The sequence below is a fragment of the Lonchura striata genome, chromosome 1 (assembly GCF_050655825.1).
Source record: "Lonchura striata isolate lonStrDom1 chromosome 1, ASM5065582v1, whole genome shotgun sequence".
Classification (NCBI taxonomy): domain Eukaryota; kingdom Metazoa; phylum Chordata; class Aves; order Passeriformes; family Estrildidae; genus Lonchura; species Lonchura striata.
In genome coordinates, this window is record NC_140703.1 from 7984085 (window position 1) to 8007485 (window position 23401).

Sequence of the window (23401 nt, forward strand, 5' to 3'; positions counted from 1 at the left end):
ACAAAAGCAAATCCTACAGCTAATAAGATGGGCTCATGGGTAGCTTATGGCCTCAAATCAGCTGAAGTTTCATGGAGGCTTTTCTAGAGAAGAAACCAGCCTTGATAACTGTAAATGGGATTTTTTAGTGAAACAAATACTTATTGGAAGCAGCCTTTCATGCAGGAAATGCATCACTATAAAAAATAAGGATTTTTAAAAAATATATTTTTATTGTTGTTGTTGGTTTTATTATTACTATTAAATATTTTGAAGATCTAGTTGGCTGTTATATGTAATTATATGTTTGTTTTTCTATGGCAATATTCTGTTAATTCACGTGATATAGTTTGTTAGTAGACAGGTGTAGTTCATGCAACACTTAGTTTCATTTAGTTTTCCTTGATTTTTGTTCCAGTTTGTTCTATGATTTTTACTTGACTTTGCTGTATTTATGAACCCCAGAATTTAACACAAGCTGTATTGCCCTGAACCAAAGGACATGTAAGAATTTTCCTTCACAAGAACATACTTCTATTGATATTTTGAGTTTTCTTCTAATACAGTTTGTAAAATTATGAAAACTTGAGTAGGCTTTTGTCTTAATATTGTCATTATGATCATCATTTTAGTTCCAGCAATTCTTAGGATGACTCTTTGTGATATTTGAAGGGTAAAATCCTGGATCCACAGAAAGTCTTCCAAATTCTCTTTTTGCAACATGACAATATTTCTTTTAAAATTCTAATTAATTAGACTCTTCCCTGCAGTTAATCCAACTTTTGCTACAACAGTTATATTGAAGATGATCTTTATTTGCAAAACACAAGGAGATGGCAAAGGAGATGTTGATTCTTATATTTAATTTCACTATACATATAACAATAAAGAGAACCATGAATGCAGGTTTATCAAAAAGGAAATGTAATTAATTACAATATGTAGCTGATAATGACAAAAGCATAAAAGAAAAAAAAAAAAAAAAAAAAAAAGAAAGAGATTGCATTTTCCTGGACAGAAGTCTTGTATTTACTTTGGTCTCAAACTTGAATAAATTATACATTGGCTAATGATGCTTAGTGTAACATGGAAACAGTGATAGTGGAATATTCCTATTCTACATAATCTTTTAAAAAATAAATTCTAGAATTTGGGGGAGAGAGGCTGGAGGAAAAAAAGATAGCGCACTTTAATTAATGGCATATTCCATACATGTAAATTAGATTATAAATTACAAAAAACTTGGATAAAACATAGAAACCCAAATGAACCAACCAACATTCCATACATGTAAATCAGATTATAAATTACAAAAAACTTGGATAAAACATAGAAACCCAAATGAACCAACCAACCAAACAAACAAAACCATCCAAAATACAATTTTCATTGGCACTTGCCTAGGAAATACAGAAAGGATAATTGAAAACCAGGATCCTCAGGGCAGTGGTGAAAGCACTAAGCCTGACATAATTCAAGAAGTGTTGGGAGAATGCACCAGGCACATGGTGTGACTCGTAGGGATGGTCCTGTGCAGGGCCAGGAGCTGCTCACAGTGATCCTTGTGGGTCTCTTCCAACTCACAGAATATTCTATGGTTCTGTGATTCTGTCATAAAAGGTAAGAAGAGTGTTCATTTGAAAACACAGTTTGGGTAAAAATCAGCATGCTTAAAAGGAAACTGTCAATTTGACAGTGTGTTGGAGAAAAAGCCAAAGCAAACTATTTCAGATTTATCATTTCATCTGAATAAGAAAAGGAGAACTATTTTGGCTTCGCAGCATTACTATGTTCATCTTATTCTGAATATTAAAGCATTATTTTCTTCTTTTTATGTCAATGATTTGGAACTCATTATAAACAGGGTGTATAAGTTGCCAGACCTCCACATTCTGGCAGAATATAGAGGAGGAAAGAGCCCTTTGCCCTCCCTTGTGTCTTGTCTTTCTTTTTCAAGGTCAGATTGCTCTTATTTAATTTTAGCTGCATAAAGGAAGGTTTTCAGGCTGTGCCCATCTGCAGCCAACAAGCTCTACAAAAATAATCATCACAGTTATTTTAAGGCTGGTTAAAGCATACAGCTTTCTCTGAGGTTATTTTTTTAGTGCTGTGGAGTTATGCCTACCTTACAATTTGCTTTCTTGAATCAATACAAACCCCTTGTGCCACAATTCCAAACAATAAGCTACATTGTTTGGGCATATTGCCGTCAAACTATCTCTATGAATTCTAACTTTCTCAGCCCTTCAGTGAAAAGACAACTAAGATAATTTTAAAGGAGTATTCCTTATGTACACTAATAACTAATACACTAATAACTAGTAACTAATTTTAATCACAAAAAATATATAGGAGAATTACTGATCTAAGCAACACAATGTATTAAAAACTTCTGACATTATGCTTTTGGTTTGATCTTCTACTTTCCATGAGTACCTGATTTGGTTTAGTGGCATTTGATTTTCTTTTAATGTGTTTTTTCTTTTTTCATCCTCTAATTCTTTCTCTTAAGCACGCATTTTTTTTTTTCTCTGAGCTGCTTTCCAGTTTATGAAATGCACTAGATTCTATCCAAATAGGGTTGACACTTAAGAATAGGAGACCAATATTTCATAAAGAGGGAAGATTCAATACTAGAGATCCATGGTCACTCTGTATTTATATGATATTACTGTGAAAGGACCACTGCACTGTTTTGCAGCATTGTTTTAGAAAACTGGGTTAATATAACATAATAGCCTAATTCAGGGTAATCACCTAGAAACCCTTCCTCTTTACTGCCTCACCAATAAAGAATCACTTTTTCTCATGCCAAAATTGTGCAATGGTTCAGAAGTTTAGAACTAAATTTCAGTGTGGAATAGAATTGCCTTTCCTCTAATGAGAATTCTAGAAGTAAGAGCCATAAAATCTGAGAGCTTGACTTCACATTTGGGAGCTCTCATCCAGTTCTGAGGAAGTAAACTTGTTTTCCACAGATAGAGTCACTTGAGAGACTTTTGATTGCTTTCATTTTTATAAAATATTTTTGTTGTGGTACTGAAGTTGTTAGATATTTTCTTGGCTTCACATTCAAAGGTCTGACACTTTATATTTTGTGGAACTAAGCAAACTAAAAGATGTCAGATAAAAGGGAAATTTCTAGAATTTAGTGGTTTTGTGGAGTTGTCAGTTTCCAAAGGAAGAAGTTCTGCTTCAGAGAGTTCAAGAAATGGGAATTATTTTGAATCAACATGTAATGTACAATTTCTGAAGATTATGTGTCTGATCTGTTCCGATTGAACCTTTTTGCTGTCTCTAATAAATACATAAATATATTGGAAATATATAAATATATTTTTCATCAGAGCAACAGAGGTGATCTGGGTCAATTAATTCCTGTCCAGATAAACGGAAATTCTAAATCTTCAAATTTCAGCAATAAATTAGATTGCAGAGGAAATAAAACAGCCATTTATCAAAAGTCCTATTCACACAATAGCCCCCAAACAGTTACAAGTAGATCTATAATCAGTAAAATGCTACATTTTAAAACAATGGTGGCAGAGATTAAATGCGATAGAAAAACCTTCTCTTTCAAGAGTTGGTGTAGTTGTTTCTTTATACCCCAAAATCCTCTAAAGAAGGCTTTAGATTAAGTTTAAAATGCTTAGTCAAGCCTATCTCTGTGCAAGGGCCTGGGTATGCTGCAGTTTTCTTGTTGGAGGCAAAAAGATAACACAAACTCAAAATTATTTTACAGTATTTTTTTATTACTGGCAAGAGTAAACAACAAATTTAATCTATTATGGTAAATTCTGAAATGCCTGTATTATATTTATGTATGTTGTAAGAATCTCTTGGAGATAGGTATAGTGATTTAACTATTTTCTTCAGATAAAACTACAATAGAGACAACAATTGACACAATCTAGAGGAAACGCAAGTCAATCTTTTGTAATGTCACCACTCAAACCAGCAAAGAAAATAATATCTCCATAATCAGTGGGAATAAACCTTATTTGTCTTGTTTCATTCAGGTTGGAATGGGACCAAAAGAGATGTAAAACTTTGCCCATTTGAGGCTAGACCAGAGTTTTGAAGAAGCAGGAAGAGCCTGCCAAGTATGCACAACACTGATGAAGAGGCAAAAATCTGCAGAGGGAGGAAGACAAAGGGACAGCAAGAGGTTCTGCAGCTTTTGCTTTGACTGATTTTTCTTTTCTCTGTCAGATAGATGAAGCTAGCATGAAGACTCTACAGAGGTGTAGCCAGAATACATTTTTTAATCTGTATTCCAAAATACTTTGTGCCTTTGAGCATTCAATAAATAATGCTTTGTTTCAAAATGTTGCTTCAATGTCAGAAAAAAAAGGCAAATTTTTACTCTGCTGTACCAGAGGAAATATGAGATATGAGGTAACATTAATTCAAATAAATTTACCTTATGGAAAGCCATTTAGAATAATTCAAGATTAGATAAAACCAGATTTAAAATAACAGCAGCTGTTCCTGAGTAAATTTTCCCTGGATATTTTTCTCCGAGATAGCTGCAAAGATAAAGCAAGCCCATTTGATGGTATTTCAGTTCATCAGAACACCAATATAGACTTGTATTTGTGTTCCTTTTATATCATTAGGCTTTACTGTGTGAAGAATTTTGTACTCTCTTAGGGCCTGTTAGTCTTCAGCCACAAGTCTTTACCACAGACTTTGTCTTCAATTTATGTTTGAAATATGAAAAAAAAAACCAAACAACCAAAAAGAAACCCAAAGAAACACACAAATAAAAACCCCACAAAAAATCTCAAAAAAAGAAAACACAAACAAAAAACAAAACAAAACAAAAAAAAAAACAAAACAAAACAAAAAAAAAACCACAAAAAACATAAAACCAGCAACCCAGTTCCACAACCAGATTTATTCTGCTCCAATCTGAATCATAGCTGTTAGCTTTTCAGGCATCGCAGTGACCTTTAGACCATTCCTTCCTCTGGGACTGTGGCCTCTTCCCTCCCTCATCCTTCCTCCTCTCCTCAGAGCAGAAGGATGCTCCTCATGTTGCATCTTTTCCCCCTGGCTTCATCAAGTGGCTCTGGTACCCCTGGGGAAGGCAGAAGGGTCAGTGCCCAGAGGGACATTGGAAGGGTTGGCTGAATACCAGAGGAAACAAGTTGGTTTTATTTGTACAAAGCAGAGCGATGCAGAGTCCCCAGGCAGTGCAAAGGAGAGCAGCTTTATTGTAAAAACCAAGCTTTTTTTAAGCAGGCAGGCCTTTTCCAGTTATTTGGCTTTAAATCATAACAAACATAATTCAACCAAACCACCATACACCACAATGTGAACACGTAATTGTTATATAAATTGCTTTTCTACCTCTAATTCATCTGTGTTACTTTCCCCTAGTCCTTTCCTATTAACCAAAGTAAGAGGCCTGAGCCATGGCTTTACAAGGCCTTCCTTCTGTAAGGTTTTACCTATATGCTATGGTTAGTAGCTCTAAATGTATAATGATTTTTAAAATTCTTAATATTTTGTCCCGTATCAATTTCACTTAAGAGTATTGTTATTATTGTAAGTTGAGTAATAATTTCACTATTAGGCTGTAAAAGCAGTTATTGGGCTGTAACAAAACTGTAATTTCACACACACACACACACACACACACACACATATATATATGTGTGTGTGTGTGTGTGTGTGTGTGTGTGTGTGCGTGTGTGTGTGTTCTCTTTTGGCCATAACAATAGTTTGATTATTCAGAGAAAAACATGATCATCCATTTTCTTAAGTCAGTTCTTCTGACACCAAGGAGTCTGATGCATTTACTATTACAAATTCAATCTCATAGATTCTTTTATGAAACGCCTCCACAAATTTTGTTTGGGTAAAAGTTAACTTTGCTTATTAATTTAGTTTCTTTGTTGTTATTATCAAATAAGAGGCTGAAGAATTGTAACAAGAAGTCAAGGTCCAAAGCACAGATTGGTGTTAAATATTTGGCAATACAAACTAGATTATCATGCAGGAGTTTGAACTAACAGTCAAAAACTTCAGCTTCTGAATAAGAAGAATTTTGAGATGCTGCCAGTGTGTCCCAGAGACAAATGTAACCAGCTCCATGACCATCCTGGAAAGGCCTATTAATTCATCAATGCTAATAAAGAAATTTTCTTCTCTTCAGGAAAATTGAGCAATCCCAACAGTGTCAATGTGTGCATCTCTACATCAGCAGGCAGATGACCAACCATGTCCTGGAAAGCATGGTCTCAGCACACCTTCCAGACAAACACCATAAACAATTACATCCCCTCTGTCTTTTCCCTTTGCCTGTGCATGATGTCAAATATTCTGACATGTGCCTTTGGGCTTTGTCCCCTCCCAATTATCTGCCCATTCCTAGAAAACTCTGGGGGTGGAGTGGGTAAAAGAGAAAGTCTTGGCACTACCCAGCAGTAGGAGAAATCATAAAATAGTAGAGTAGTTTGGGTTGGAAGGGACCTTAAAGGTCATTAATTCCTTCAGAACATTCATCTTGTTCCTTTATCAACATCCACGATCCCAGTTTGCTCAGAGCTCCATCCAGCCTGGCCTTGAACCCTCCCAGGATGGGACATCCACAGCATCTCTGGATAACCTGTGCCAGGCCCTCACCACCCTCACAGTAAAGAATTCCTTATCAATATCTAATCTAATCCTACTCTCTCTCAGTTTGAAGCCATTCCCCCTTGTCCTTTCATTCAAGGCTCCCCTGTACAACGTCTGCCTTCATCTTTCTTGTGGGCTCCCTTCAGGTACTGGAGGGCCACACTTGGGTCCTCCCAAAATCTAGAATTTTGGCAAGTTAGTAAGACTGCTTTATCCACAAACCCCAATACAATGTTGGATGATGTGAATGAATTCACATCTTAATGTGAATTCCAACCCAGCCAGACCCAATGCACAACATCAGGTTTCGAAAGAAAATAAATGGTGCATAGCTAACAACTCCCCATGACAATCCTGGATGCATAAAAATCTGAGAAAGTCAATTGATTTCCTCACTCAGGCTATTGGTCTTTCACACCAAGTAATGATGTTCTGGTACCATGTAAATCCCTGGTAGTATCAAATGTAGACTTTAAAGTTTTTACTGCTTTTCTGTGATAAGGCAAATGTTTAAGCTACTCGCATACACTGCAAGAATTATAATGAGGAAACCTGCTTGGAAAAGCTTATATCCTCCTCAAAGTCTTTAATGAGGATACTGGCTTTATAGTGATCATGGCTTCTGGTAATGCAATTTCTCTAAATGCTTGAAAGTATCCTGCATGCTAAGCTTATTAACTTTTATATAAGTTTTATTTTGATGTTTAGTTTTATTGCAATTTCACCAATGGACTGTACAGCATTTAAGTATGCTGAAGTCTGATGTTCTGTCCTTTACAACTTCGAAAAAATTGATTTTGTGTCCCTGAAACATTCAAAGTACCAGATAAGAAATTACATTATGTGTACATCAAGAAATATGGATGGATTTCAAGAATGGTCTTCAAACAAACCCAAGCCTGCCTAAGAATTTTATAGTGCAATCACATTTATTTAGCTACAAAGAGCTTAACAAAACTAGACTTTGTTGTTGCTGTTTGGGGGGGGGGGGGGGGGGGGTGTTTTGAAGTTATGCTTTCTCACAAACACAACCATTTTCACTGAAGTGGAAAGCATTCCTAAGTGACTTGTGAGATGGACAGACTTCCTTTGCCTTCAAGCTGTGTAAAATGGTCTAGCACTAAACTCTGGGAGCAGTGTGTGCTTATCTGAAGAATTCCCTGGGTCTCATCCCTAGATACCTCATCAGCACTCACTCCATTGCTCATACCCCATAGGCAGAGGAGAATAACCATAAGCCTTTTCTACTAATTTTTTTTTTATCCAAAGGCAATAGGTTTTATTATAATATGATTTTTAAAAGCTCCTAAAATCACCACAAAATACAGATTTCTATAAACCCAATTGCTCAGAAACACTGATCATCTCAAATAAAACTTCAACATCTTTTCCTCAGTCACCAGCCTCAGTTGCTTAAAGACATAGCATCAAAATACTTTGAATTGCATTATATACTAGATAACAATATAAGTATTGCCCTTACCTTAAGAATTCTAAGGAGAAAATGGATTCAAAATTCTGAGATATACTGGTCTTTGTCCACTGTAGAAGGTCTTCAAATTAGGGCACAAAAACTTAAAAACAATATAGGATTTTATTGAAACCTAGGGTAAAGATGATAAAAACAGAAGTGGTACTTCTGGATATTTGAAAATGTCTGACAATAGATGCAATTGTGTTGTGTATAAGTAATATTTTGAGTAAGTTGTAATGAGAGAATTCTGCAGTTAAAAAGGGGGAAAAATGACAATAAATCAATAGAAAACTGTATGTACTAACTGCAGGAATCTCTGGTTATTTAATGCCATTTTTTAAAATAAAAGAAAATTTTTAAAAAAATAAGAAAGAAGAAATTAAAAGAAAGAGAAGAAAGGAAGCCTTATCTTCATGAATCAAACTTGTAATCAGTGGACAAGACAACTATGAAAAAAGGTTCAGGTTATTCCATGGCACAATAAAAGGAAGAGCATCCTGGCAGGGATTCTGCATCTCAGAAATGCCTAATCAAACACAGAGGTTTCTGTGCTGGTAGTAGTCGACTGTGTAATTGAATACACATTTAAGGGAGAAACCAATTACCCTTTATGATCCCTCTTCCTGCTCTCCCCATGAAGTTTAAAGCTGAACATGTTGCTCCAGTTGCTGGAAATGTTTCCAGCACAAGCTCTTGCTGTCAGTCTGGCTGAACAAGAGGTTGTAGGGCATTCATTTCCCACTGACTCCTGCAACCTGGAGAACTCAAGGATGCCTGTAACAAATGAATAAATCCATAAAAATGGGAATTTTACTCTACATATCAAATGCAAAATCAGGATTCTCATCACCACTTCAGAATATGTATATGGAAAGGTAAATATAGATGTTGAGTTGGATTTTGAGAAATCAGAAGTTGATTCTTAAGAATTTTACTATGTGCAGTGTTCCAATAATACTTGTATTGTATACATATAATGCAAATAATATCTGTATTGTATACAAAAAATATTTGTATTGTATACACATAATTATTGTATTGTGGAAAATGCAAATGTTTTTATCACTTTAAAGAAGTTTTTATATTTATGGAAACATATTTGTGTATTGCAATAAAACTATTCATGACTAGTAATTAAAAAAAAAAATTTAATAGATACCAAACATCAGAAGCCTAGAGCATTTCAAAATACATTCCTTTATCAAGGGGCCAGTGGAAATGAGATGAGGCAGGTTCAGGAGTGTACAGCTTGGTTGGACTCATGACAGTAATGTGAACAGATTATATTGGAAGAGGGAACTGATTGCTCTGAACCAATTTTGAGAATGTACCAATAACTAAAATATATTAATATAAGCAAATAACCTCATGTGCATCTATCTTCTCACAGATCAATATTTTTTTCCCCAGTCAAATACTCCAGGATCCTGCAACATGAATGTGGTTGTTATTAGACTATTTGAATAAAATGTTTGTTGACAAGGAACTGCAGCTTGGAGCCCATTCAGTGAGAACTGGCATTGGGAACTAGGACCACCAAAAGTGCAGGCACAAAAAGATAACTGATGTTTTGAAAATCTAAGTACAGAATGACACCACTGTTCCCACAGCTCTAAACACCAATCAGTAAAAGTTTATTCATCATTAGAGCTCACTACTAATCACTGTGGGAATGTAACCTTGACATATTAGTAGAATAATATTTAGACTACTAATTTAAGGTGCCTAGAAATGTGTGTGATAGACAGTATGGGTGAAGATGTGTTATAGACAAGACCATGATTAAAACAAGGAGCTGCTGCTGAAATTGGAATGTGGCCACTATTCACATCTCCAGATATCCTGAACAATATACACATGTACTTGCATTTAATTGTTATTAAAAAGAAATTTTCATTTCTTGTCTTTGACCCAGTGTTCATTGCATTTTTCCTGGCCCACCACCCTTGAAGCTTGGTTATAATCTAAATGCAAGATATGAATAGAAACATATAAGAAAAGATATTTAAGTCATCATAATACAGATTATAATGCCACATTATACAATCTTATATAATGCTATATTTTGTGTGTGTGTGTGTGTGTGTGTGTGTGTGTGTGTGTGTGTGTGTAAAATGGTTTCACTTTTATACATGCATCTATGCATGTATAGATGTGTAGATGCCACTGGTTTCCAGGCTAGAGTAGAGGAAAAGCAGAAAGGAGACTACCAGAACAGCAATAATTGACTACATCCCATTGGGCACTTAAGGTTTCAGTGAAATTCTTTATTGCCTTTTTTGTCATTCTTTCTTTTTTCTTCAAATCTGTTTTTTAACTCTTTTCAGTCCGAAATTCCACTCAGTTCTTTCCAATAGCTCTAAGAAGGATGTACTGGCTGTTATATGAATGCGAATGACATGGCAAATGTTCTAGCTTAGGCTGTAGCTGATTCTGTATTTTCAATTTTCCACAACTGACTCAGGGAGAGCATAACTTATTCTTTACCCCCAAAAAAAGTCAGTTTCTGCTGCTCCATCCTCAAAGGTGCAATTCAGCATTTTTTCCCTACAGAGCTTAGACTTTTGTCTCAGGGTATTGTGTCCATGAAGCCATTTGGGGAGGAGGATGCACAACCTGTAGACACTAAGCTGGGGTTGAGACTGTAAGCAGCTGATTCTGGTGGCATTTGAAACACTGAGGAACAAGAAGGATTTTGTCTCAAGATGAAACTCATCAGTTAAACAATGAGAGGAAGAAGGACTAGGTGGAGCAGCAGAGAGACTGACATTCACAGAACCACAGAACCACAGAACCACAGAATCACAGAATCACAGAATCACAGAATCACAGAATCACAGAACAATGAGGTTGAAAGAGACCTCTAAGATCATCAAGTCCAACCTATGTCCTAACACCTCAACTAGACTGTAGCACCAAGTGCCATGTCCAGTCTTTTTTTAAACACATCCAGAGATGGTGATTCCACCACCTCTCTGGGAAGACAATTCCAGTACTTTATTATTCTTTTGGTGAATTTTTTTTTTCCCTAATATCCAACCTATACCTTCCCTGATGTAGTTTGAGAAATGTTTAGTACAGAGAGTCTCAGAGAGGTTTAGATGAAGCAGTTATTACATCCCAAAATCTGACAGATGGGCCATCCAGGCAGTACCAGGAACCAGGAAAGGTGACACTCCCAAAGCAGCACGGAAAAGAAGCAGTGGACAAGGACCATAAAACATCTGGCATGTGATTAACAGTGCTTTGTCTGAGTTTTGTAACTGTGGAAGTACATTCTTGCAAAAGCTGTCAAGAAGGATAATACTTATGGAGGTAATCTATCTGTACCCCTGATGCAGCTCTTGGCCCTTTGAGGAACCCACAAAGAAATCCAAATGCAGCTGCTCTGTAGACCCCGTGCTCAGAAAAAGTATTCAAAGGAAATAACCCAAATGTTAACAATAGGGTGTAAGTCTTGCTCAGCAAGTTCCTAGAGCCAATTAGCAAGATTTCCATTATATTTGGATGTAGTTTAATTAAATTATGCACAAAGAACAATGAGCTGTCTCCAAGAATTAATAGATCACTTTTACTCATTCTTTCGAAGTGTAGCCAGTGTTATCCTCACACACACACGTAGCTATTGCAATGCCACTCTCTGAATATTACCTTTTCATACACAGCTCATAAATCACAGGAAACTACTGATAACTCCTCCTACAGTACTTACTGCTGTGCACTGGAAGTTAATTAAGGAAGTCCATTCAAAATGTTTAATTGTTTAAATATAAATTACATTTTGTGCACTATAACCACTGTAAGTCTTCTACTCCATCTGTTCTTTCCTCTTAGTTTTTGCTCCAAATTAGAAATCTGCTGACACACTGCTTTTCACAAAGCATCTGCCTTTACCCTTATACTGAAATGGTCCTCAAATATTTGCTGAGCTAACTGTAGCTTGACAAAAGCACAGATACATCAGAATTGGAATCTTTTACTCTATTTTGTGCACTAGAATGATGCACAGAATATAATTTGTTCATTTGACAAATACCTTTTTTCCTAAAATCACTTAATCATAATTTCCGAGAGCATCAATTCCTCCCTTTCAGACTGCCTCTAACATTTTCTTTATCTTTCTTGTTTGCTGTAATAGAAGTATTAGTAGAAACTAGTTTTTGCTGCTGTCATACAAATGGAGTCTGTTCTGGTCTTTCCCAGACTTCTTAGTGCTACTTAGTGCTACTGCATTCAGAAAATAGCCTGACTTGCTATTTGAATGTCAAATTTAATTTAATTAAGCATTTCTCTTTATGAAAGAGTCAATAAAATGTTTTGCAACCAAGTTAGATTAAATTATTCAATATAAAAGGAGATAAAATTAGAGATTATTTTTAAAATTTTAGTTATATTTTGACATTCACCACTAAAGCTATATTGTTGAGAAGTCTAATTTAATTGTCATGTTTTATCATGTTTGAGTTTGGAGGGGAAAGGAGAACAGGAAAGATATCTCCAAGTGAGGATGGGTGAGTACTATATATGTTTAAAGAAAATACTATTTTTGGGAAATATAAAACAATAAAACATGGTGTTAATGTTCTGGGGATCTTTTTTAATTAAGGATTTTAAACTTTAATTTTTTAAATGTCAAAAATTACTTCCAAAACTTCTGATACAGGAAATTAAGTAAGAAACTATTTACAGAGATCCATCAACCAAAAGTTAAATAAAAAATCTAGAAATATTTTTTTAAAAAAAATCCTGTGGGATCCAGGACCTTCATGATAGCTCTTAGCTCTTAATAATTATGTGCATTTGTTCTGAATTCTAGGATTGTACAATATTCACTCAAAATTGGGGGTGAGGGGAAAATAAAAAAATGTTGTTTAAAATGTCATCCTTCTAGAATTTGTGCATCAAATTAATCTTTGAGTTTTCTTTGGTTCAGAATGCCAGGTAACTTGAAATATTCAGCCTCTGGTTTCTCTATTTCACATTACAGTAATTTCTATGTTTCAAGCCTTTTTGCTAGACATTTACTTATTGGTACACAAGATGTGTTCTGTTGGAATTTTCAAAAACACTTAGCACTGGCTTTTATCAGTTCTGAAAAGTCACTTCCATAAGTACATGAAGCTGAATTTCATAGAAATCTGTGGATTTTTCCCATTCCCTTGTGAATGCTAATGTCAAGTTCCACATAATATAGGTAATTAGTTTTGTTTTTGTTCACAAATTTTGTGAAAAAGGTTAAAATATTGAGGCTTTTGTAGTTGTTTCTGGGTTTGTTTGTTTGGTTTTTTTTTTTGGCTTTTTTTGGGTGTCTTTTTGGTTTTTTGGGGGGGTTTGTTTTGTTTTGTTTTCTGTCTTGTTCAAGTGTATGCTTTATTATGGCAGCAAAATTTCTAGTAAAACATGGACCAACACAAAAAATTCACCATATGGAGATGTTTATTTCCAGCTGAGCACATTTTCATTATTCTGATGCAAAAAGTTCCTGAACCACACAACAGAGAATACCTTGTCAAAAAGTATCTATCCAAGTCCCATGGACAGAACACTGTTAGACTAAACTATAGCCAGTTTCAAATTATTAAGTGTTTATCTGTAATTCCTCTCCATACTGTCAGGAAATGCTTTACAGAACTTAATGGCACGGGCTGCTTTAAAGTTTCCTTACTAGTCTTATTTGAAATAATAAGACTAGTTAACGTTATTGAAATAGATATGTGTATCAATTGGGACTATTAATTTCAGGGTTTTTTTTAACAGAAAGATCTTTCAAATGAATAGTAACAGAAGGTAGAAACCCAGGCTCTCCATCTCTCATTCAGTTCTTCTCGTTGAAGAGAGTAATTTACATGACAGCTCAGTGGTTGGGCAGTAAATTAGGGGAATTAAAGGAGCTTTATCTGAAGATGTCCATCAAAACTATGTGTACATAAGGCAGAGAAATCTAGAACCAGAGATGGGGGACACTGGTGTCAGCCTAATCATACTAAATTATTTTAATGAGTTTTTCTTGAATTTCACAATATATTTTAAAGGGAAAAGAACAAAAAAAAAGCCTCATTTAATTAAAAAAAAAAAAAAAAAGCAGCTTCTCCATGGCAACACTGCTCCAACTGAGCCATGGGATGACCCTCAGAATCAGAGAGCTGCTCTGATTTCAGCGACCTGTTTCAGTTCTGGCATCAGGGACTATTTTACACTCCAGCTGCAGAATGCACTAATAAAACAAAAGGCAAGGACAGTTGAGCCTTAAACTCAGAATCACTAGTGGAAACTTTGTGCCTGTCTGCAGGGCTTATAAAGTGGATTTTTAGATACAGAGAGTGCTTTATTATAGCTCTAATGTTACAAGACAGAGTTATCTTGTTACTCTTTCCAAAATGACCTTCCAGACATATAGAATGTGATTTTCATCAGTCTTTCTGGGCTCACCTTAACCTTTCTAAAAAGCACCTTTTCTGCTGCCTGATAATAGGAATTAACAACCTATCCACCTGCACAAAACTAAAGCATGGCCTAAAGACATAAATTTAATAATTATCTGCTTTGAAATCACATCATCCTGTCTACTTGACATGATCCCAGTAAGTCATCTCTCTTTCAGTTCCCCCATCTCCCTCCATAGACACACACGTTTATGTCTCTGTACAGGAAAAATCAGCTTGTTCTAAATGCAGAATTAGTGGTTCAGTCTGGCAGAGATGGGTGATTGAAGTTGCCATGGAATTGCCATGTGATATGAACGTGGAAAAGGGATTTTTGGCTGGCATCTGCCTGAATAACCTGATTGAATGGCTGCTGTGGAGTAGCAAAGATTTCTGAATTTTGAATAAACTTTGGACTTGGGTTAAGATTTTTGGGGTTGTTTTCTATTTTTTCCTTGGTTGGTTGGGGGCTTTTTGTGGGGTTTGGAGGTTTTTTTCTGCTTGTTTGTGAGAGGTTTTTTGTTTTGTGTTTGGTTTGTGTATTTTTATTGTTGATTGGTTGGTTGTTTTATCAGGAGTTAACACGCTAGGCTTAAACCTGATGTTTCAGAGTTTAACATTTGAGCCTGCCCAAGCTGTTGAGTATTTACTATATCAGGACCAAGGATAGCTCTGGAAGTTGGAATCGGTGGTGTTTCCAAGGTAAGAATTTGAAGAGTTTCCCAGGCTGTCGATACAGGTTGGTGCTTGGAAAGCACTGTCACTGTTGGTATATGTTGTATGTTGGCCAAGGCTAAGGAGATGAACAGCATAAAGTAGCTTTAAAACATGCAAGAAATAGTCAGTTTAGAGTCTTTGGACAGATTAAGCTAGAGCTAATATTTTCAAGGAGACATAATTTTGAAAGCATTCTGAAGGGCTTTGATTAAAAATTCCATTTTGAAAACAATCTGGTGCAAGTTGGATTAGAGACCAGAGTTCCAGCGTTGTCCTTTTTATTTTATTATGTATTGAGACCATCTACAATTTTCTAAAAGGTGTCTGTAAATATTTGCTCAATGTAGAAAACAAAACAAAAAATAAAGGATAAAAACTTATCTGTGGATACACCTGATCCTGCACAATAATGCACATTCAAGTTTTTTCTATAAATAAAAATTTATAAAAAGCCTGAGAACTTGCAGTCTTTTGAAGTATTTGATTTATGATCCCAATATGGATAACTGATTGACAATAAAGATGCAGGAAAATAAATTACAAGATAAGAGGAAAGCACACCAGTAGAAACAAGGAAAGTGCTGATTTGGGAGCTGATTAATAGGAATTTTCCCAGTATCTCCCTCTGCAATTCAAAGAGCAATGTTGCATTACACCCTGAGAGCCTCTTTGCTGCTCAGCATGAGAGTCTAATAGCAAAACAGGAGTGAGTTTACAAAGGACAAACTGGAGAACCAATCAGACTTGGCACAATTCCTCCAGCATTTAGCATTTCAAAACACCAAAAGGGCTTTAGAGATCAGGGAATCCACTCTCAGCTATCTGATGCTATGGAGACAAAGATGCCATATTCACAACAATAATTCCCAAAGTGAAATTTCAGAGGACCTCATATCTTTAAACAACTGAGGGAAATTCATATTTTCTGCATTGAAGTATTATTGAGTTTTTTCACTAGAAATACACAAGTGATGAAACAACAATTACCAGGGAGTCTGCTGTATATTTGTTATGGTACAGAACAAGGTTCATCAGGATGTACAGCTGATGAATAAAATAACTTGTTATTTGGGTTTGAGACAGGTAGATATATTTTGAAGATACAGTTTTTAAATAAATAACTTCCACAATGAAGCTCTGGAAGAGTTAGGTCAAGTCATGAGAAAATAAATGTGAAACTAAACAAAGTTCAGTAATGTTTTAAAATAGCAGTGAACTTCCCTAGGACTAGCCCCTGATTTGAGTTGACGTTCATGAACTGACTTTGGGGAAAAAAGCTCTGGATTAAGAATGTATTTTGTGTAGTTAGATCATAGTATAAATATTTTCATCCAGATAGCTATAATTAACATCTACTTTTGTCTGTTATAATAAATATAATAAAGGAACATTTTTCTCCTTTCCTGATTTTAAGTACTTGAAAATATTGCACTGTGGTTTTAGTGGCATCACTTTAGTGGGCGTGCTAGCTAAACCCTCTATACTACACGGACTCATTCCATTAGAATACTTTTGGGACAAGACCAGAAAAAACAGATTAAATTTAATTAAAAGAAAAAAATCTTCCAGTTTTTACTTTGAAAATGTTACTATTATTAAGTAATTCTCTGGACTATACAAAATTTCTGTGACAGAAGAAAACCCTTCACATACCATATTACTGATGTTAAAGTACAGATTTATGTCAGGAAAAAAGAAAATATTTTCTTCAACTGGGTTAAGTAAGTTTCCATTATAGTTTTTAATTTCATAAATAAAATTTCTTGATCAAAACTGATTCAAGAAGTAGTACTTTCTCAGCTCATTTTTGCTATCATAAATGAAAACAAATTACATTTTTGTAATGTTTAATAATTCGATACTGAAATATAAGAAACAAAATAATACAGACATTAAATATCACCTCTACAACCATTCTATAGCTATCTGCTACACACAAATTTGGCCTGATAAAAAATTTTTAACTTTAAGAACAGAGATGTCTTGTACAGTATTTCTTGTTTTGTATGGAAATTTCAGCCTGCTGGACTCTGACAGCAGCAGGGTCAGGTGAATATTCACTACAGCAGTTTAAATTATGCAACACCAGGTCAGCACCTTAAAACCCCCAGTGTTTTAGAAACAGTGGAATAGAACTGCAGTGGGTAGATGTCAGAAAACTAATAGGCCACAGTATTAAGATATTAGGCCACTTAATAAGGGTTGTCTTTCTCAATCCTCCTTTTCCTATTAGAAACAGCTATTGCTGAAATGGGATTCACTTTCAGATGTTTCTGGTTATGTTCAGCATTATGTTCCCTGTTAACTCACACTGATCTGATGTGAACTGATGTTCTCTGTGAGAGTTCTCAGTTTTTTCAAACCACAGCTCTGGGGTATTTTCCTGTCGTTTTAATGCTGTAATTTTGCTTCATTTTAAAATGAATGCTACATGTACTGGTCTTGGATGGGGAGTCAAGCACTGCTTTATTCTAAAAACATTTTGCCTACATCAATCTCTGATCTCTTTTGCAATTTAAGATTTGGCTGTGTGCTCAGAATATTTTGTTAAGTAGATATGAAATAAAATAGACAATAATGAGGTTTCATTTGAACTGGAAACAGTGCAATACATTTTACTTAAGAGAATTCCCACTACACAAAGCTGGGTGTTTTCTTAACATGCACAGTAAATTGCACAGAAGGAATGTGGCCTGAGATGCCTCCATTCTACTTCTTTCCCCCATGAGGGGTGGAAGGGCAAAACCTCAGCACATGTACTTTTCACTTTTAAAAAGTAATAGAGTTCCATGTCTTCTGCAGCTGAAAAAATGAAGTGTTATTAGTCCTGGCAGTAACTTGCAGCTTGAACAACATGTCCTGTTCCCTTCTGCAGAGGCTCTGGGCTGGAGTGTTCTAGTGTATGTTCTAGTGTGGAATAATGTGGAATAGTGTCAATTAACTCAGAAAAATAATCTCCATGATCTAGGATGTCATTCTTTATTCAAACAGTCTTGCCTGCCTATAAGCCCTGATATTATGGAAATGAATTTATTTTTTTCTTTTCAGTTTTGAGCAGATCTTAATGTGTGTTGTGTCTCTGTGAGTATTTATAGTGCAGGACAAAGGGGTTGGTTTTCAAATTCTTTGTCTCTGAGCTGCACTAATCATTGCCCATCCCATTTTAACACAGGACTTAAAACCATCTGAGCAGGTAGGAAAGCTACACTGTGCCCAAGAAGTTACCTGGACTGAAAAATCTGGGGCTGTGGAGTGTGAATAGTTGCCTTCTCCATAATAAAACCAGGAATATCTACAGGCACGAGTCAAAGATAGTAGTGTGAAGTTTCTTGTGGTCCAGACACATAGAAAGCATTGATTTTTTTGGGAGCTTTATGCATGAAAGATCTGAATCTGGGAAACGACAAGCACTTACAACTCAATGTGAAGCCAATAAGTCTTGTGAGTGCTCAGTTGGCATTTCAGCTATTCATTTCAGCTGCTCAGCAGTGTAAGTAGAACACATGATCCTGAAAGTCTGAACACTAATGTGACTTTATTGATTGAAAGCAACTTCTCTGAGTGAGACAAATAGGATTTGTCTTTTAGTTCCTAATTTCACGCTGTAGACAGCATAATATTCTGCAAAACTAATCTTTGTAACATGTCTGTCTTTCTGATCCTCTTATCCTGCCATTTCTGGTTTTCAGTTGACAAAAGAAACATCAAAACTACTCTTTTGTATGCCTTTTTGGTGCTTAGATTGTTCATTATTTCCATTGAAGTAACCTGAAAACAGGCATTTTCTTTCAAGCGAAGCTTGACCATCGCAGTTTTCCTAACAGTCTTATTTCACTGACTCTTAAAAACAGTTTCTGTTTCAAAAGGAGAAATGCTGTCTCTGTGGAAGGAAACCCCAAGAAATCTTATGCTTACCAGTGGTAAAATGCAATCAAAGATTCTTTGTAGTAACATAAATCTCCTTTGCACATCAAGTGCAACACCACTGAAGCACTCTAGAACTTAATTGTTGTGCAATGCCAGATCTTTGTAACTCTTAAGTATGTGTAGAAAGAATTTTTTTATGGTACTTTCCACCTAAAAGTAATCTTTAAAAAAAATAAAATCTTCTAATGAGTTAAATAAATGTTATAATTTTTAAGTACAGAACAGATTATATTTTTCAAATTCACCAGGGCAATTAAGATGACATTAAATTTTTGCAAGTGCTATAATATGAGTTTCAGTTTCTCATACATACCAAGTGATTTTAATTGACACATATTTCTACTGAAATTGCTGAAACTGTCAATTGCTATGCTTTATACATATGCGACAGTGATTAGAAAATTAACATCATTATGTTATTTCTAGTGATGGCCTGTCTCAAAAAAGGATATATAAGGACCTTTTTTACATTCATGGGACTTTTCTAAAGTTATAAAAATTAATGAAATAACATTCATATTTGTCAAATGTTCTAGTCTTTTTTATTATACTTGGATATGTCCAAGACAGATTGAAATTTAAATGCAGATCTAAAAAAGTATTCACCTCCATAGGGTACTGCAATGATGAAACAGCTAATATTATATCATGTTCACTCCATACAAAATCACAGCACCAAGATCTCTCACTGGTTGTTATTTGCCTTCACAATGCCACTCTCACCCCTCCAAAAAAACCGCACAGAACCCAACCAAATAAATAAAACCAAAAGCAAATTAAAATCTCCAACAAAGCAATGAGCTAAAGTACATAATAACACTAATTTGGAAAGTTGTCTATGGATGCAGATCAGTTTCCACAATCTTTAATGAGTTTTGAAGTTAAATCATGTGACAAGAATTTTCAGCATTGAGATTTGAGAGAAACAAGTGAATGTATCCTCTGTGAATAGAGTGTACCTGTACAATCAAAATTTTGTGTATGCATTTTAAAGATTTAATAGATGCTCTATTATATTATTTGAGTTTCCCTTTCTTTACACTAACAGCAGGAGAATGCCAAAGTGTGCTGGATTAGGATGCTTAAATGTTTTGGATTAGATAAATAAATGTGTAAAGTGAAACACATCTCTCTGACCTGTGTGTTGTGGGTAGAATTTGTCAAAAACCCTCCTCTGAAACTTTAGAATGCCTAATGTCACAGGGAATAAACTATTAAGCAGATTAACTGGTACAAATCCTGCTGTGTTATTCAACTGGGACATGGGCTTTTCAGACTCTCAGGGTAAAGCTGGCACCCCTCCTGCTTTGCATATGTAACAGAGCATTCCATGCTTATGTTCACTTTGCCATCACTGAGACAGCAGCTTTCCAAAGGGCTAGTGAGGATAGGTGGAAAAACACCTTGTAAGTTTTTCAATACCCTGACAAACACATATTCGAAATCCAGTCTCTGAAGCCACATCTTCACTAATAAAATATTTTGTTCTTTGCAGTGCTGGCTCAGACAAAGTTCAAAGTCCTGTCTCTTTACAATTTAACTCCCCTAACTTCTGAAATAGAATGTTCACATCAGGATGTCCAGTGACAAAACCTCCTTTGCTCGTGCATTGACTCCTGGAAAGTACCTGCAAGTTGTTTCAGAGGCTGCTGGATGACAAGGGCTAAAACTACAATGGGGAAATGTTAAATATGTTAACAACACATTTTTTGATTTACAGGCGTGGTCACTATTTACAAGAACATCCAGTATCCTGTTTTTCAGGGTTTTATCAAGGTAAAAATAAAATAGATGAAAACTTGCAGCATAAGAGAGAAATGTGTATCATCATCAGCTCTAATTTTTTCCATCTACACAATTCACCTGGCAGACCAGGTCTCTGATCAGAGCACTTCTAGCTGAAAATTCTGTTTTTGAAACACACTATTAATCTTGGGAAACCTTAGTCCCATTATGTCCCAAATCCATCCATGTTATAAATCAGATTGTACAAACTTTTCACCACATTAATTACTATTTATTTATATAAATAACCTGGTTAGTTCTTCCTGACACTGCATTTTGTTTGCCTTCTTCTGTTTTGGAGATGCTGGTGTCTCTTTGAAGTTACTCAGACAATAATTATCCTTCTGCTTGGCAAAGCCATAATCAGGTCTTCCCTTCCTGTGAAAGAAAACTCCCTTCCCACTGAAATAGAAAATACCCAAGTCTCACAGCAAATATTTTCTTATGTTTGAAATTAATCACATTTTCACTAACTTGTAAAAAGCTGTGAAAAAAAATGTAACTGGAATTACAGCATGGAGTTTATTGCTGAATCATTTGAAGTCCAACCTAGCCAATCATTCTGAAGTGGTAAGTAGCAGAGTGCTGCTATGCAACAAGTTTCTGATGTTTTTAGAGATATTCCAGGACATCAGCCCATGTGATGCTAGCACAGGATTACTTTCCCAGTACCAAAGAAGTAAGAAGATATTTCTGCAAAGCTATTCTAGTAACTCATCAGGAAAAAAAGAGTTGTAAGTGATCTCAAGATTGAGGTCTGTGGCAGAGATTAAATGTCACATACTGAGATTTTATTGACTCATTTTCTGCCTCCTCTGCTTAAAGGAATGGCTTTCAAGGCAAGACTGAATGGACGGTTACTCACAAGTTTCTCAGTCTCTTAGGATTCTCACCATGGCATTTATATTTCATAAAACCTACTTACAGAAAGTAATAGCCACAGGCAAGTTTTCTTTGTGAGCAAAATATGATTTCTATTGTTACATTCTTGCTGGGAATGACCTCTTCTTGGGAAGAATTACCACCCAGAGGTATGTTTTCTTTGCTTTATGTTAGTTTTAATTTTTTTTTCCTACAAAGCTGTTTATCCTTGTGCCTTTACAGCATTAAGGGAGGGTTACTGTGCAAGGCTTTCTTTAGCTCTTACTGATAACAGTGTCAACATTAAAATGTTTCTAGTAGATTTAGACTCCTTCCAGTTATTGTGCTGTACAAATGTGTCTAAGCCTGTCTAATTTTCAGCCTTCTGGTTACATGCCACCTGCTGAGCATCAACTTCTGAGATGCATTTATGGATCAGCTGCCCCTCAGACCCTGACCTTGGAAGTATTGAGAGGTAAAATTCCAGTCAGGAATTTAAATGTTGAAGCACATTGGTGTTGAGGATGTCCTTACAAAAACCTCCCTTATAGATTACAGAATTTGGGTATATTTATTGTGAACATTCTCAATATACAAGCAGAAGTTGAATGCCGTTTTGAGGGCACAGTGGCACAGTGTGAGATAAGGGATAACCAGCTTCTTTCTCGCTGGCTATTTAATTAGCATAGGACAAGATGCCTTTGACATAGAAAAGAAGCATTCTCACAGAGTGTGGACAAAGGTAACTTCTCTAACAGGTAAGGCAAGATGCTTTCCCTATGACTCTGGTTGAAAAGCACTTAGAGAAGATCCTTTGTACTTACTGTGGAGTAAATCTAGGCACAGGAGTTAATCCTATTTACATTATGAATAGTTTTCTAAAACAATGTTATGCTTTTGCATTTCTTATGTTAATATCTAATTACTGAATAAGCTTAATAAATCACAGAAAGGAAAAAGTATTTATATGGATAGATTAATGTATTTATAAATAAAGCATAGTATTGAACAATATATTTTTAGTTTTAACTTGTCACAATAACAAAACTTCTTAACATTGCATGGGGTAGGGTAGTCTTGCTACTGATGCACACAGATCACTCTATCTGTGAACATAAAAGTAATTTTGATACGATATTTAACTGTCTTAACTCCATTGTAGTAGAATATTTGCTATCAAAAAAAAAAAAAAATAGAATCATAAGATAATAGAGTGGTTTGGATTGAAAGGAATCTTTAAGATTATTTTGTTCCAACCCTCTGCCATGGGCAGGGACACCTTCCTGTAGATCAGATAATTCAGAGCCTCATCCCACCTGGCTTTGAACACTTCCAGGGATGGGGCAGCCACAGCTTCTCTTAGCAACCTGTGCCAGTGCCTCTCTACCCTCACAGGGAAGAATTTTTTCTATATATCTAACGTAAACTTGCTCTCAGTTTGAAGGCATTCCCCATTGTCCAGGCCCTTGTAAATCATCTCTCCTCATCTTTCCTGTGGGCTCCTTTTGGGCACTGAATGGTCACAATTAGGTCACCCCAAAGTCTTCACTTTTCCAGGCTGAACAATCCCAGTTCTCCCAGCCTCTCCTCCCAGCAGATCTCTCCATCC

General features: G+C 35.6%; 1 long non-coding RNA gene across 1 annotated transcript in view; it reads right to left on the reverse strand.

The window, feature by feature from the left end:
* Positions 1 to 825: 825 nt before the first annotated feature.
* The window catches only part of LOC146768581 (uncharacterized), a 31937-nt gene continuing 9361 nt past the window's right edge, over positions 826 to 23401 (reverse strand). The window contains exon 2 of the long non-coding RNA XR_014958633.1: positions 826 to 5062. This is a non-coding gene — a long non-coding RNA (uncharacterized LOC146768581). The remainder of the gene's footprint in view (positions 5063 to 23401) is intronic.